This window comes from Anoplopoma fimbria, chromosome 5 (genome assembly GCF_027596085.1).
Source record: "Anoplopoma fimbria isolate UVic2021 breed Golden Eagle Sablefish chromosome 5, Afim_UVic_2022, whole genome shotgun sequence".
NCBI classification, from domain to species: Eukaryota; Metazoa; Chordata; class Actinopteri; order Perciformes; family Anoplopomatidae; genus Anoplopoma; species Anoplopoma fimbria.
In genome coordinates this window covers 2,711,129-2,725,001 of record NC_072453.1, presented here as the reverse complement: position 1 = coordinate 2,725,001, position 13,873 = coordinate 2,711,129, and the positions used below count along the sequence as shown (strand labels likewise).

Here is a 13,873-nt window from a genome sequence, read left to right as displayed (position 1 = left end):
TTTTAACATTGTAGCGTAGTCTAAAGAAAATACTACAGACCTCATATGGCAACAAAAGCAAGTCCTTTTTCCCAGATGTGGATGAGTAGAACTAAAGGGCTCAGGAGAAAGAGGAAAAGGTATTTGATCTGAACAATGAGGACTGGAGCTCAAAGCCCTGACAAACCCATCAACATGCAGCCGAAAATAGTTTTCTCTGTGTTGTAGCTATTTCAGGGCTAATCCAACACAGAACTCAAGTCAGCGCTCTGCAAATCACTGTTTCTGTTTTTTTTAGAAAGAGATAGCATCTTGCTTGCATTGTTGAAAATTTGAACTGTACCTCAGTGAGGATAAGTTGAGTACTGTCCAAATATACACAGCTGAACCACGACCAGCAGCATTTCTTGTCAACTTGTCACCACTGTGTTTTTTTTTTTTGGGGGGGGGGGGGGGTTATTAACAAGAGGAAGAGCTCACCTTGAATTTCATTTTGTTTCCTTCTGAGCACCAACTGCAGTATTATTTCAGTCGAAATATACTTAAAAGTCTGGGCCATATTTAGATATTTTCATAGGTGGAGAAACAAATACTTTATTATTTGGTTTGTCTGAATGTTCATCCCCACCTATTTTGATAATCACTTGGCATCTTGCTTGCATTGTTGAAAATTTGTATCATTCAAAATGTATTGCACTGGTATTTGAGTTTTGGAATATGAATGAGACAAAGCAAGCTATTTGACGACATTACCTCTTTTCATTACCTTTAAACAATTATCCAACTTACAAAATTAAATTATGATAAAGACAATTAATAATTGTAAATTGTAGTGCTAATTATGATTTCTTGACTTTTAGTAGAATATTTTTGTGTATACTACTGTACAAGTTGTGTAAACTACAGGAGTATATTTATTGAAATGTTGAGCCTGTCTGACTTGTCTGGCACTGCAACAAAGTTCATCAATTTGAATATCAATTGGAGTATTAAATAATGTAGGTTATTTTTTCTTTTTATAAGCTTACTGAACATACTGTGAAAACATCTGTGGTTAACTGTAGAATGTGCTGGACAATGGTCAGCTCCAGTAACTCCCTGGACTTTTGGCTAGTTGCCAGGCAACAAAACCTGACCAAGAAATTGTCTGGCACAGAACCTTCCATTGAAAAGCGATTTGCCTTCTTTCACATAAAAATTTCCGAACATTTCCTTGAATTATCCGTCCATCTATAATAACACAAATTGAATGGCCTCACATTCAATTCAACACTAATCCACATCCTGGATTAGTGATCAAGGACCAAACAGACAGTTTGAAAAAAACAAAACTCAAAGGGGCTTGTTTGAACTATTGTAAGAGGACCTCAGTAGGTTCCTTGGTGAACTCCTTTATAAAGACTTCAGAAACCCCTGTGGCTTTTCAAAGAACATTGAAGTGCTATTTAAAAAAAAACACATTTCAAGCTCAACTCAGTGTGCATGTGTGTGTTCACTGTGTAACGCTATTCTGGCAACTCCTTTATCACAGTGCAACACTGCCTATCACTGACCCTGGAGAGTGAGGGATGAACTGCAGAGCCGTTGGGTGGGGGGCAGCGGCACACACACATAGTCTACCCAAGAAAGCAATGAACTGCATGACTGCACATACATAATACAGACCCCGTTTCCATCCTCTGTCCTTTCATATCTTCACTTCCTTCAACCCATTTTTTCTCTGTATACACACCTGCAGTCTTTTAAGCTGTATCTCTCTTTCCCTCCCTCACCTGTTCTATCCTTTGCTTGTGCTATCTTCCCAAACTGCGATGACAAATGTCAGCACTGCTCTGTAATCACAATAGTCAAACTCAAGTCTCCAGGAAAATAAAGGCGATGAAGAGAGAAAGAAGTAAGGCAACAACTGCCAAGATGTACTACTTGGTAAAACTAATTTATTCTCCAGCTTTTGATTATCTGCCGCCAATACTTTCCCTCCTACACATACAAGCAAGCAGGACTGCAGCTAGACAACAGCAGCCTTTAGAAAGTCAAAAAGCAGAGATACACAGTGACTATTCATCAAGCTGTCAGCCCCTACCTACTTTACTTTGCAATATCAAAGCCTCAACAAATTGCTGTAATATCACACAGTGCTCCTAGAATACTAAAAGAGCTTGCACACTGTGTAAAATACAGAAAGAAAACACTTGGGCTTAAGAAGAAGTTTTAAAACCCAGTAAGACTTACTGGCAGAGAGGGACATGCCCTAATAGGATTCCCAGCCTATTGTTTGGATTATACTATCATGTCTAGGCAAGGATTGAATGGTTTTGAAGGACACTACATGCTGTACACTAAAATAGGGGTTCTTTTGAGTCTATTCTAATGCCCAGATTGAGAGCCAAGCATTTTAGGGTACCTTGAAGAAAAAAAAAATCCCAGATATTTTCTTTGGGGATGAGTTTAGCTCACTACGGTTCTAGTATACATTGTAACTTTAAAGATGCACAAATGTTCATCTTAACAGTAGGGACAAAAATAAAAATAAATTTCATTCACCCCCACATTGGACTCATTTGGACTCCCAAAGTAAATGCTAGTTTTACTCTGTGCAATTATCATTTTTCAGTGAAGAACAAAAACATAAAGAGGAAAGATTGCCTTTGAAATGACTTTGCGATTACCATAATTATTTTAATGGAGGTCCATAAATTACAACCGTGCTTGCTAATGAAATTAGCATGGATGGAATATCATGATATATGTCCCCCTTCAGATTTTTCCCTGCAGCAGGGAGTGATTTCCACTGGGAACCTGTGTTAAAGAAGAGGTTAGGGCAATGTTAACGCTCTCTCCAGAGATGGAAAGAGAAGAAAAGCGAGATGGACCAAGCTTTTAAGTGGACAAGTCAAGCTCACCTTGGTTGGCTGCCCCCGATTTTTAAATCTTTGCTGAGAGTTTTGACAATGAGACAAAGGAGAGAGGAGAAGGGAGCCCTCATGGGTCTGCAGCTGTCCAAACCTTAAACCAGACTTCTCAAAGACAGCAAGAGAGACATATCACATATTAGGAAGAGCTATGCTAGTCCACAGAGGGAATAGTCAGTTTAAGGAGGGGAATGACATGGATTGGAAGTGAAGGATGAAGAAAATGGTTAGGGAAGGTCTTGTTTCAGGAGTTCGATGTGTGAACAGGAACACAAGGCTAAAGATTTCACAGAAGTATCACAGAGGTCAGGCCGGAGCACAGCATGAGGGAACAAGAATCTAGGGAGGGCGGGAGAGGGAGGAAGAAAAGGGGCTGAGCAGTGGAGATGGAGTTTTGAAAAGGGGAGCTGGGGGTTATGAAAAGGCAGAAAGGCACAAACAGGAAAGAAATAGACGGAGAAAGAGAACAAGTGGAAAAGAGAAAGAGCCATAGAGGGTGACAAATCCAGGATTAGCTGGTCTTATTGCCAGATGCAGGATGTGAGCCATTCTCTGCCAAACCACTGTAACATGAGTGGAGAGGAGGAGGAGGGGTGGAGGAGACTAGGGCTTGGTCTGGGAAGGCTCAATGTGTATACACCTTGGTTAGGTCTGTTGCTGTAAATGGCAGTTGATTTGGAGCCAATTGGACGAGCCTTTTTGGCTGCCAATTTGGACAACAGACAGTTGATAAAAGCTCTGTTTAATCTACAGTAATTATACAAATGTACCACTCACTTGGCTGCCATAGCTTTCATTTCAAGTTATCCTTGGAGTTTAAAACCTTCACGTTTTTTTCTAAACACTATTCAGTGTGTTCAGGAAAGTCAGCCTTGGGACAAGTATAAGAGTCTGCAGTCACGTTAGCCACTTTAGTAAAGATATACTTACATTATATCCATTCAGTACCGTATTTTCCGCACTATAGGGCGCACCGGATTATAAGGCACACTGTCAATGAATGGTCTATTTTCGATCTTTTTTCATATATAAGGCGCACCGGACTATAAGGCGCATTAAGCGAAACAAAACAGTCAGTCAGTCAAACTTCCTCCACTTCCGTACCATTGATTCATTAATGTTGACTTCTCTCGCAGCTGCTCTATTCCCATGTTCTACTGTGTGAAGTCCGCGTCGTAAGCGTGTCTCTTGACAGGAGCCATGTTGGGTCCTTATACACACACACTGTAATATTATGGTGAAGCACAGTATGTATTACTCCGCGACGCTCCTGACTACGGTAGCCGTAATGCTGCTGCGGTGCGGCTTTGTAGTTTACTAAGTCTACTAAAACATGTTGACAGAGCGCCGTGTACCACACACAACCGCTTCGAGGTCAGTAAGCACAACCAGAATTAATCCATATATAAAGCGCTCCGGATTATAAGGCGCACTGTCGTTTTTTGAGAAAATTAAAGGCTTTTAAGTGCGCCTTATAGTGCGGAAAATACGGTACTCTTTTGTCGACTTTTGTCTTGCCTTAAACTCCATAAGAGCTAGATGGCATCACAAAGTGGAAGTGAACAGTGCTAGTTTTGAGCTAAATGCTAAAATCCATCCGGAGTTATTTCAGTCTGGACAGAAGTTGATGATTAGCATGAGCAGCAGTAAACAGGAATCTGAAAAACAAAGTGTGCCACCTATAGAACCACAACTAAATCAACTGGCAGCCCAAGAAAAAAACCCATAAAAATGCCATACAGTTATATTTGCCAGAAGATGATCTCTGAGAGTGCCCTTAAAAGACGTCTCAACAAAATAGCATTTTAGCTGTATACAGATATAAGTTGACCCTTGTCAGTTGTTGAACTGCTATACACAATCTTCCAGTTAATGATAAACCAGAAAACAAATATATATACATATGTGTCTCTCATGTGATACCGTTCCTTTGAAAGTGCTATCTTATTGAAGGCAGTATTGGCTTTCCATCAAGATTATGGAATTTGGAAGAATGTAATCAAAGATGTATTAGAGGTTAACGTTATTCTATGGGTTAGAAATGGTACATAGAAGGTATAGCTGAAATATGCAATCAATTGTTATTCCTTTCCAGTGTGGACATGTCGGCGTCATTAGTTATCTTTCTTGCACTAACCAGTTATCTTCCGTCTAACTGTTTACTAAAATATACTAAATTATATCAATTAGCCTATTTTGTGTTTTACTTTTGTCTATTGTATTGTTTAAATCATTCTATATTAATCAGTGCACTCTTAATGTTTTACCATTAGTGTTTGAATCGACAAAGAACTGGTTGCACATGAAGCTAAGGTAATATTATAATTGTATGAGCTTTGTTGGGATAATTAAGCAGTTAAGAGAACAAAGATCCAAATCAAAGTCAGCAGGGCATATTATGCTTATTACAGTGTGTTAGAAACCAGAGATTCATTGATTTCATTTTCTTCTTGAAATATGTCCTTCATTAGCAATATTTCGGTGCAGAACCAGTTTCTATGACAGAGAGGAAAAGTGGGTGGTCATGCTTCAGTGCTTTATTTGAACCCAAGGCCAGCGAGAGGAAATTACTTTCTTTTATTTCCTTTTATTTCTGAAGTACTTTTGATTTCAGTAACCGCTATAGAGCACATCCGTCATTGTCACATGAGTTCCTTCAGTAGTTTCTGTATTCATCTCTCGTTGAACCACTCAAGGTTTTCTCTTAATTTGATTTTACCTGTGCCCTCGTTTCCTTCCCCAAAACTGAAATAATGAACTCTCATTAAGGCAGCACTAATTAGACAGTGTACTGTTGAGACATGCTTGGGTGCTGTGTAGGTGTTTGTGTTTCGTAAATGCTTTTTGATAGAGTTTGCTGGCAGTTTCACTGTTTAGCTCCTGATAGTAAAGTAGAAGCCAGGGAGAAAATTAACAGCAACTGGAAGCCAGATGCTGACAGTTTTTGTTTGTGTCTGTAAAGTTTGTCAGATCTGCTGCTGCTGTTTTTACTACGCTAAATATTTATTTAACAGCTTAATATTAAAGTTCTAACCCCTGGCTTGGCTCTCTGGCCCAGTACTAATCATATTGTGAGTTAATACAGAGAACTTGCAACTAAGCAACATCGCTAAAAAGTTATTAGCGAGGGCAGGAAACATGAAAAGGCAGATAGCTTGTCAGGTTTAAACTTAAGAAAAGTTAGTTGAAAAGTAAACCATTCTTTTTTTCTTTGACAACAAAATGACAACATTATTTGGTTATTATTTTTTCATTTATTTTGATATTTATGACTGCATCAACTTCAAATTGTGACAAACTACTGTAATGTTGACCAATTAATTGATGAAAGGAGAAAATATTCAGCAGATTAATTGTTAATGACAATAATTGTTAGTTACAGTTTTCATTGGGTGCATGGTACTACTGTGGATGAACGCATCCAAATTGGATGCTGATAGAGGACTCGAAAGTATAGTTCAACATTTTGGGAATAACTCCTGTTCACTTAATTGCCGAGAGTTAAATGAGCTGGAGCCAGCAGCTGGTTAGCTTAGCTTAGCATGCAGCGTGGAAACAGCTAGCCTCCTGTACCCTTGTACAAAGGTTATACAGTTTACATACTAGCACCTCTGAAGTTCATTGATTGACATGTTATATCTAACTTTATTCAATCTGTACAAAAAACTTTGTGTAAAAAATGTTACACTGTAGTTTAACAGCGGATTGTGTGCAAGACTATTTCTTGTCATGGCACAGCCACTTTCTGGAGTCTCCTCTAGTTGCCTGGCAACGTCACTGTGACGGCAAGACTGCAGGTGCTGATGAGCTGCTATCCCTGTGAAGCCAGTGTGGACAAGGTGTCGCATAAATCTGCCACACTGCTCCTGACCTCAAGGTGTTTATCCGTTGTCGCTCCTCGTTTTTTTTTTCCGGGTTTTGTTGTTGTAACACTTTAGTGCTCTTGGTTGTAGCACATTGGATGTGTCAGAAAGATGGAAATACACAAAGCCACAGCATTAGTGCAGCATTTGTAATGGATGGATCAATACCAGCGAGTCAACTGTTATTACTCTGTGGGTTGTTGGTATTTTTGGTACACACCTCACAGAGAGTTATCAAAATGAATAAATGAAACTTCACAGCAGTTCTTTTTACTATCAGGACAAACAAATGAACTCAGTTGAGTTGGAAAGCCATGCTACAGTGACAGTAGTTTTCGCTGGTGTCATTGTTTTGATATGGTTTTACTAGACTTCCAATAGAGCATGTCAAAGGTTGAATACATGTTACACTGTAGCAGCAACTGTTACAATTTTTTGATAATAACATCTTAAGGTAAAACATGTATATGAATGACATCATCAGCAGAGTTTCAGGTAATTTTTTCCTTTTTTCTGTTTAATTTGGAGGACTTCTTATGGGTCCTGATTTCCCATATGTATTCAAAGTAAGTGCTGGTCAGGCTGGCAGCCTGATTGACAGATAGCTTAGAGCTGTCTGATGCTTAAGGGCTGCTGATGAATATTAATGGTCATTTGTCAATAGCTCGGCATTGTGTGTAGGCATTTGCGATTATTCCTTCTTTTTTTTTAAGATACTTTTTTTTAATTGCATGTTCACCTTTATTTGACAGAGGACAGTGTGGAAATATCGGCTCGTTGGTCTAGGGGTATGATTCTCGCTTAGGGTGCGAGAGGTCCCGGGTTCAAATCCCGGACGAGCCCTCTGTTTTGCAAATTTCCCCACTGCGGGACTGATAAAGGATTATCTTATCTTATCTCTTAAATGGGACATTGCTGTAATGTGGAAAACACTTTAACTGCTCATCTACCAAGGCACTCCTGTTTGTTTATTCAAGTGCTTTTTTCTTCTTTGTGTTTTAAAAATTGTTCAGTATGTGTGGCTGTCGTCTGATATGTGTGCATTGGTCTTCCTTACTGTTGTTTGCGTGTACATTTGTGTGCGTGGCAGTGTGTAGGTGTGGACTCTGCATAGCACACCAAAAAATTGTCAGTCTGTCAAAGCCCATTCCACAATCTTCCACTTAACTGCCTCCATGCTTATCAGCCAACACACACACCTAATATGAAATATGACATAAGACCTTTTTGTGTCAATATCCAGCATTGATTTCCTTAGCTCCTGATTGAAGCTTGTTAGTTTATTTTTAGGACGAAGTGCCAAAGGGAAATGGATGCACCTTTCATAAGACATTTAAACCAACGCTGCAAGATAGAGTGTCTGCATGGTTGCCTTAGGTGCTACAAGTTATCACAATTATTGTTGTGCTTCTCCAACTTAATTCTAACTCTCACTTGCAGAGCACTACTCGGTCAGACTCCTGCATATGTGGCTGAACTACTTCACCCCTATGTACCAGCCTGCACTCTCAGGTCAAACTCTGCTTTTGAGGCATCAGCACCAAAGCTATGGAATGTTCTGCCTGTACACCTACGGTTTGCTGATTCTGTGAATTCGTTTAAAAATCAGCTTAAGACATACCTGTTTCAAACAGGCGTTTGGGTAAAATTCATGCTCCAGGTCTGATTTTAATCAGCTTTTAATCAATGTTTTTATTTTGTATTTTACTGTCTATCGTGCCTTTCTTCATTCGATTCATGTTCTAAAAACTGACTTTGTAAATCGATGGCCCTTATGGTCACCTTGTGTTAATTATGTTTTTTCTTCTTGTCTGAAATTCTGCTCCCGTTAAGCACTTTGTGACTTATGTCTGTGAAAAGCGCTATATAAATAAATTTGATTGGATTTGATTTGAGGATAATTTATTGTCACTATGCAACACAGGTTTGCTGCTTACACTGTTTAGTGTATCCTACTACTTGGCAGTTTAATCTGTAACATCCATCCCTTATCTTGTATGTACTGTAAAATGAGTTAGTTACTAGCTTTCAAATGAGTGCAATGGAGTAAAATAGGGATAACAAAGTACAGTACAGTACAAGTACCTCAAAACTTGACTTAAGTACTCAACCTCATTTACTTAGCTACATGCCTCAGAAAGGAATATATTGAAGCGACTACTCAATGAGCTACAATCCTCAATGAATCCTTTTTATTCTAATGAGCTGGCTTGCTTTGACTCACATCAGTGTAATCTAAATTGGATGTGTTTCAAGGTGTGCAGACTGGACCGCAGTCATCCTTGAGCTCACACTTAACTCTCTGCGTTTTTGATAGCTTGTTATCATCTGAGTTATGTGGATGCTCTTCCAAAAATGACCCTGGGAGGCTGTAGTTTTCTGTTGTAACAGATGGCTGTTGATATTGTAGATGGGGAGTAAAAGAAAGACAAGCTCTCATAATCGCACACAGTAAGCTCTTTATTTTGAACCACTTTAATGTGTTTGAACTTTCTCGGACTTCCTTCTCTCCGCTGGTCTCCACTTTTATTACTTTGGTTATTGAGCAGCTCTGGCAGACCTCATCTTTAATATAAGAGGATATAACCAAGAGAGGGAGAGTAAAAACAAACAGAGTAAGTGAAGAGGTCGAATGTCCGATGAGAAAAAGATTGGGGATAGGAGAGAAAATGAGATGGAATAGGAGCCTCGGGTTGAAAAAAATCAAGTAATGCAGATTGCTGCTTATGAGTGGGAAAAGTAAGAGGGCGGGAATGTCTGCATGTAAATCCAGATTGAGTCTTCACAATGATTTTTCAACAAAAAAGTTTTAATTTTAACTTTGGTTTACGTTGAATGAATCTTCATTAAGGAATACAATCATTGTTTGGGTTATGCCTTTTAGGAAATGATTATACTTTTGTACCTGTGTGTTAGCTGTGTGTGCATGCAAAGATGGAATTCCAGTATTTCAGAAGACCTGGGTCTGGATATATCAAACAGTTCAGAATCAGTCCCAGTATTTGTGCTAAAAAAAACCCAAATACTATAATAACAAATAATAATACTCGTATTTTGAGTCGGACGTAAGAGTTATTTATGAATCCCCTTACACTTACTTTCATGGCTCAGGACTACTTCTTGGAAAGAGTGTGACATTATTGTTTTGAAACACTCAAAGCCATAAAGCAAAAATGAAGATGACAATTTGTAGTTCTTTCTTTGACAGCTGCGTTTCAATTATTGTAGTTGCAGAAAAAGGTACCACTTTAAATGTGTTTGCTTTATGTACATAGGCAGATAATTTAGGTGACATTGTTTTTAATAAATATCATCATGATATTTAATCGTTGTTTGCTTTCACTAAAACCTGGCAAGCAACTAATCTGGCCTAGAAAGAAAATGAGCTTGACTCAGCTGCATTCCATTATGCCTGTCTAGGTTTATGGATTTTTTTGTCAACACTTTGGGATTAATAACCTGAAGTGTTTATTCATGGACAAACTATAACCTACACTGTTCATTAATTGCCATTAGACAACTTCACAAATTGAGACGTGAGCTGTCCAATCCGTCTCAAAATGCATCTACAGCAGTATAGTTATAAAAAGGGTCAGAGCAGACTTTATCTGCTGAGGAGACTGAGGTCTTTTGGAGTGCAGGGAGCACTCCTGAGGACCTTTTTCGACTCTGTGATGGCATCAGCCATCTTTTATGCAGTGGTCTGCTGGAGCAGCAGCATCTCGACAGCTGACAGGAAGAGACTCAACAAGCTTGTCAGGAAGGCCAGCAGTGTGCTGGGGTGTCCACTGGATACGGTGGAGGTGGTGGGAGACAGGAGGATGATGGCTAAGCTATCATCCCTGATGAACAACACCTCCCACCCCATGCAGGACGCCCTGGCAGCTCTGTGCAGCTCCTTCACCACCGGCTGCTCCACCCCCGGTGTGTGAAGGAGAGGTACCGCAGGTCCTTCCTTCCTGCTGCTGTCAGGCTGCACAACCAACTCTGCTCCCAGCAGACCACATGACACTAAAAACCTGTGCAATATAAATACACTGTGCAATAATAGTTATTCTGTCTGTATATATAATATTTCAGTTATTGTGGATTCTTTACTGTTTTTATTGCTTATTTATAATACTTGTTTTTTGATTTTGTTTTCTTTACTATGTCTCTTGTTTGCACTATACCCTATGCTGCTGTAATCCTGTAAATTTCCCCGCTGCGGGACTAATAAAGGATTATCTTATTTTATCTTATCTTATCTTATAGGTGCGTGAATTAAACAGCGATCTATACAGATCACGTTATACTAAATGCAACACAAACAGACTCCTGTAACTTTCACCAGCAAAAAATAATAATAATCCCCTGGAAATATTACAAGGATCACAGTAATGAGCTGATACCCGCAGTAGGGTCACATGGCCGTGGTATAACTGTGATGCGGTTTTCATCCCATCTCTAGTCAACCCTAGTTGCAAAATAGTGCCGCATCTGTGCATTTTGACCTGATGATGGCACTAAAGGAAAAGTCAGGCAATCGGTCAACTATTTTCACTCTGCCATCAGTACTTGCAGCAATGGATCAATATTTAAACCATGATTTGTCCAAATGCATCTTGATAGATCTCTGCGTTATCTTAGGCGCATTAAAAGTTATGAAAGATAAACTTTTCACTGGCCAAATGATTGGTGATGACACACAATCAACAATACTGCAACGAAACCCCATCTCTTGGTAACTTCTATCAGGTTAGGACTTCTTTGTATAAGAATCATTACCTAGGCTAATAAAGTTAATATATTTTATAATTTAGAGCTATTTAGGAATGGATTCCTTCTCTGAGATACTTGACAAATATACCCACCTCATTTGTTTTGTGTGTATGGGTTTATGTCTACATGAGTACAGGTGTGTTGTTCACATGAGCGTCCTTGTATGTAAAACAAATGCCTGGCCTCTGTTTGTTTTTCCAGGTCAGCTACACAGTAGATGGAGATTGTAGATTCAGTGTAAATGCCACATTAAGCTGGAGATCAATATTATTTTTATGTGAAAGGGTTTATGTTGTTATGAGTCAAATCAAACTTAATTTACTGGTTGCCTTTTAATAATCAGGTTTTAAAAAATATTTAATAAAATATATATACAAAAATCGTATGATGAGGCTTGATCTCTTAGGTCTCTTATCTCCTCAAGTATGATGACAAAAATTGAACACATGGACAAAACCATTATTTCCTGTAATTCTTTCATTTCTAGATAAAACCCTCTTCTCATATCCACACCGGCTCATCACAGAGAGCTGACAGATTTCACATGAAACATTCTGCCGGATGGTGTTGTAGACTCACAGTTATATAAACACCCAGCCTACACACAGTGCTGCTAACATCTTTACTCCGGTGTAAAGTACAACACTAGTAACACTTTTGTGTCCCTGAAACACTCCATCATCGACCCCTGTTAGTCCCGCTTCCATCAGACATTAACACAGACATCTCAGTTGTGACTCTTACATAAAAAGAACCGAATAAACTGCATATTGCAACAAACCTCTAGTGCTTGTAATAGCCCTGAAATACAGTGGGTACGGAAAGTATTCAGACCCCTTTAAATTTTTCACTCTTTGTTTCATTGCAGCCATTTGCTAAAATCGAAAAAGTTCATTTTTTTTCGCATTAATGTACACTCAGCAACCCATCTTGACAGAAAAAAACAGAAATGTAGAATTTTTTGCAAATTTATTAAAAAAGAAAAACTGAAATATCACATGGTCATAAGTATTCAGACCCTTTGCTGTGACACTCATATTTAACTCACATGCTGTCCATTTCTTCTGATCCTCCTTGAGATGGTTCTACTCCTTCATTGGAGTCCAGCTGTGTTTAATTAAACTGATTGGACTTGATTAGGAAAGGCACACACCTGTCTATATAAGACCTTACAGCTCACAGTGCACAGGGACGTGCACAGGAATTTTGAGGGGCAGTTGCTCTGACCTGAAAAAAGGGCACCCATATGAAGGACTGAGAATAACAGGGTCTTTATTAATATATTAATACAAATAAGTAAAACACTGAAATAACTACTACTAACGACAATGCAGAAAAACATGACTTGAAGAAGAAGAACATAACATGAACACAAACATAATTAAACAACATCCTATCAAGTCACTGATAACTTTCTCCAAATTGACATATTAAAAATGCAAAGCTTCAAAGGAGAAGCCGCCTAGTAGGGGCCATTTCAATAAAAATCTTCAGAACCTCTTCTTTATCGATTGGTATGTCCTTCTCTATGGACAGCAGGAGGAGGTCAGACAGCCGCTCTTGACCACACTGATTTCGGAGCCTTGTTTTTACCAGCTTCAGCTTTGAGAAAGAACGTTCTACCGTTGCAGTGGAGACAGGTAGAGTGGCATATATTTTAATGAGTTTGAACAGTGTGGGGAATATGATGTGAGCATCGTGTTCCTTGAATATTTCAAGCATAGACTTGACTGTCCTCTTGGGACACTTGTACGATGCATGGAAGACTCTCAACTCTGTTTGAAGGTTGGTGTCTTCCCCTGAAGTCCATAAAATTCACATAGTGAATGTGCTGTATCAAAACCTTGGTCGATATCCTTCCACTGCTCTGGGTCAATGAGTCTCTGCAGTGACATCACAATGTCCCGAGTCTTCCCTTCCCCGTAAAATCTTCTCTCAAGTTCCTGTCTCAGTCTGTCCAGAAAGGTATAGTATGTCCTTCCCCTGTAATATTCCTCCAAGGTCTGGACTTCATCATCTTCTCTTGCTGATTGGGAAGTGTATTTCAGCTTTGCAGGGACTTTTCTTCGTCTACCTGGAATCTTTGTCGGAATGTTTATGTCATTTTCCTCTGCAATTGTTGTGGCAGTGTTGTATATTTGTGAGAATTGGCTGTCTCTCCTCAGTTCCACTACTCGCTTCAGGACACCATCTAACACAGAGTAAGCAGCAGCCAAGTCCAGGTCATCCTGCTGGAGTACTTTTGAGGCAACTGATGTCTCCATGAACACTGGCGTTGCTATTTCAAGACAGAGCAAAAATTCAAAATCTATGCTGCTCAACAACATTTTAGCCTCTCCTGCAGCCAGATCGGGGGGT

At 39.2% G+C, this 13,873-nt stretch overlaps 1 protein-coding gene and 1 non-coding gene across 3 annotated transcripts in view; both read left to right on the top strand.

The window, feature by feature from the left end:
- LOC129091357 (ras-related protein Rab-26) overlaps positions 1-13,873 on the top strand; it is an 80,612-nt gene that overhangs the window by 17,253 nt on the left and 49,486 nt on the right. The window lies entirely within an intron of this gene.
- On the top strand, positions 7,526-7,597 carry trnap-agg (transfer RNA proline (anticodon AGG)). The gene has a single exon. It is a non-coding gene; the product is annotated as a tRNA-Pro (tRNA).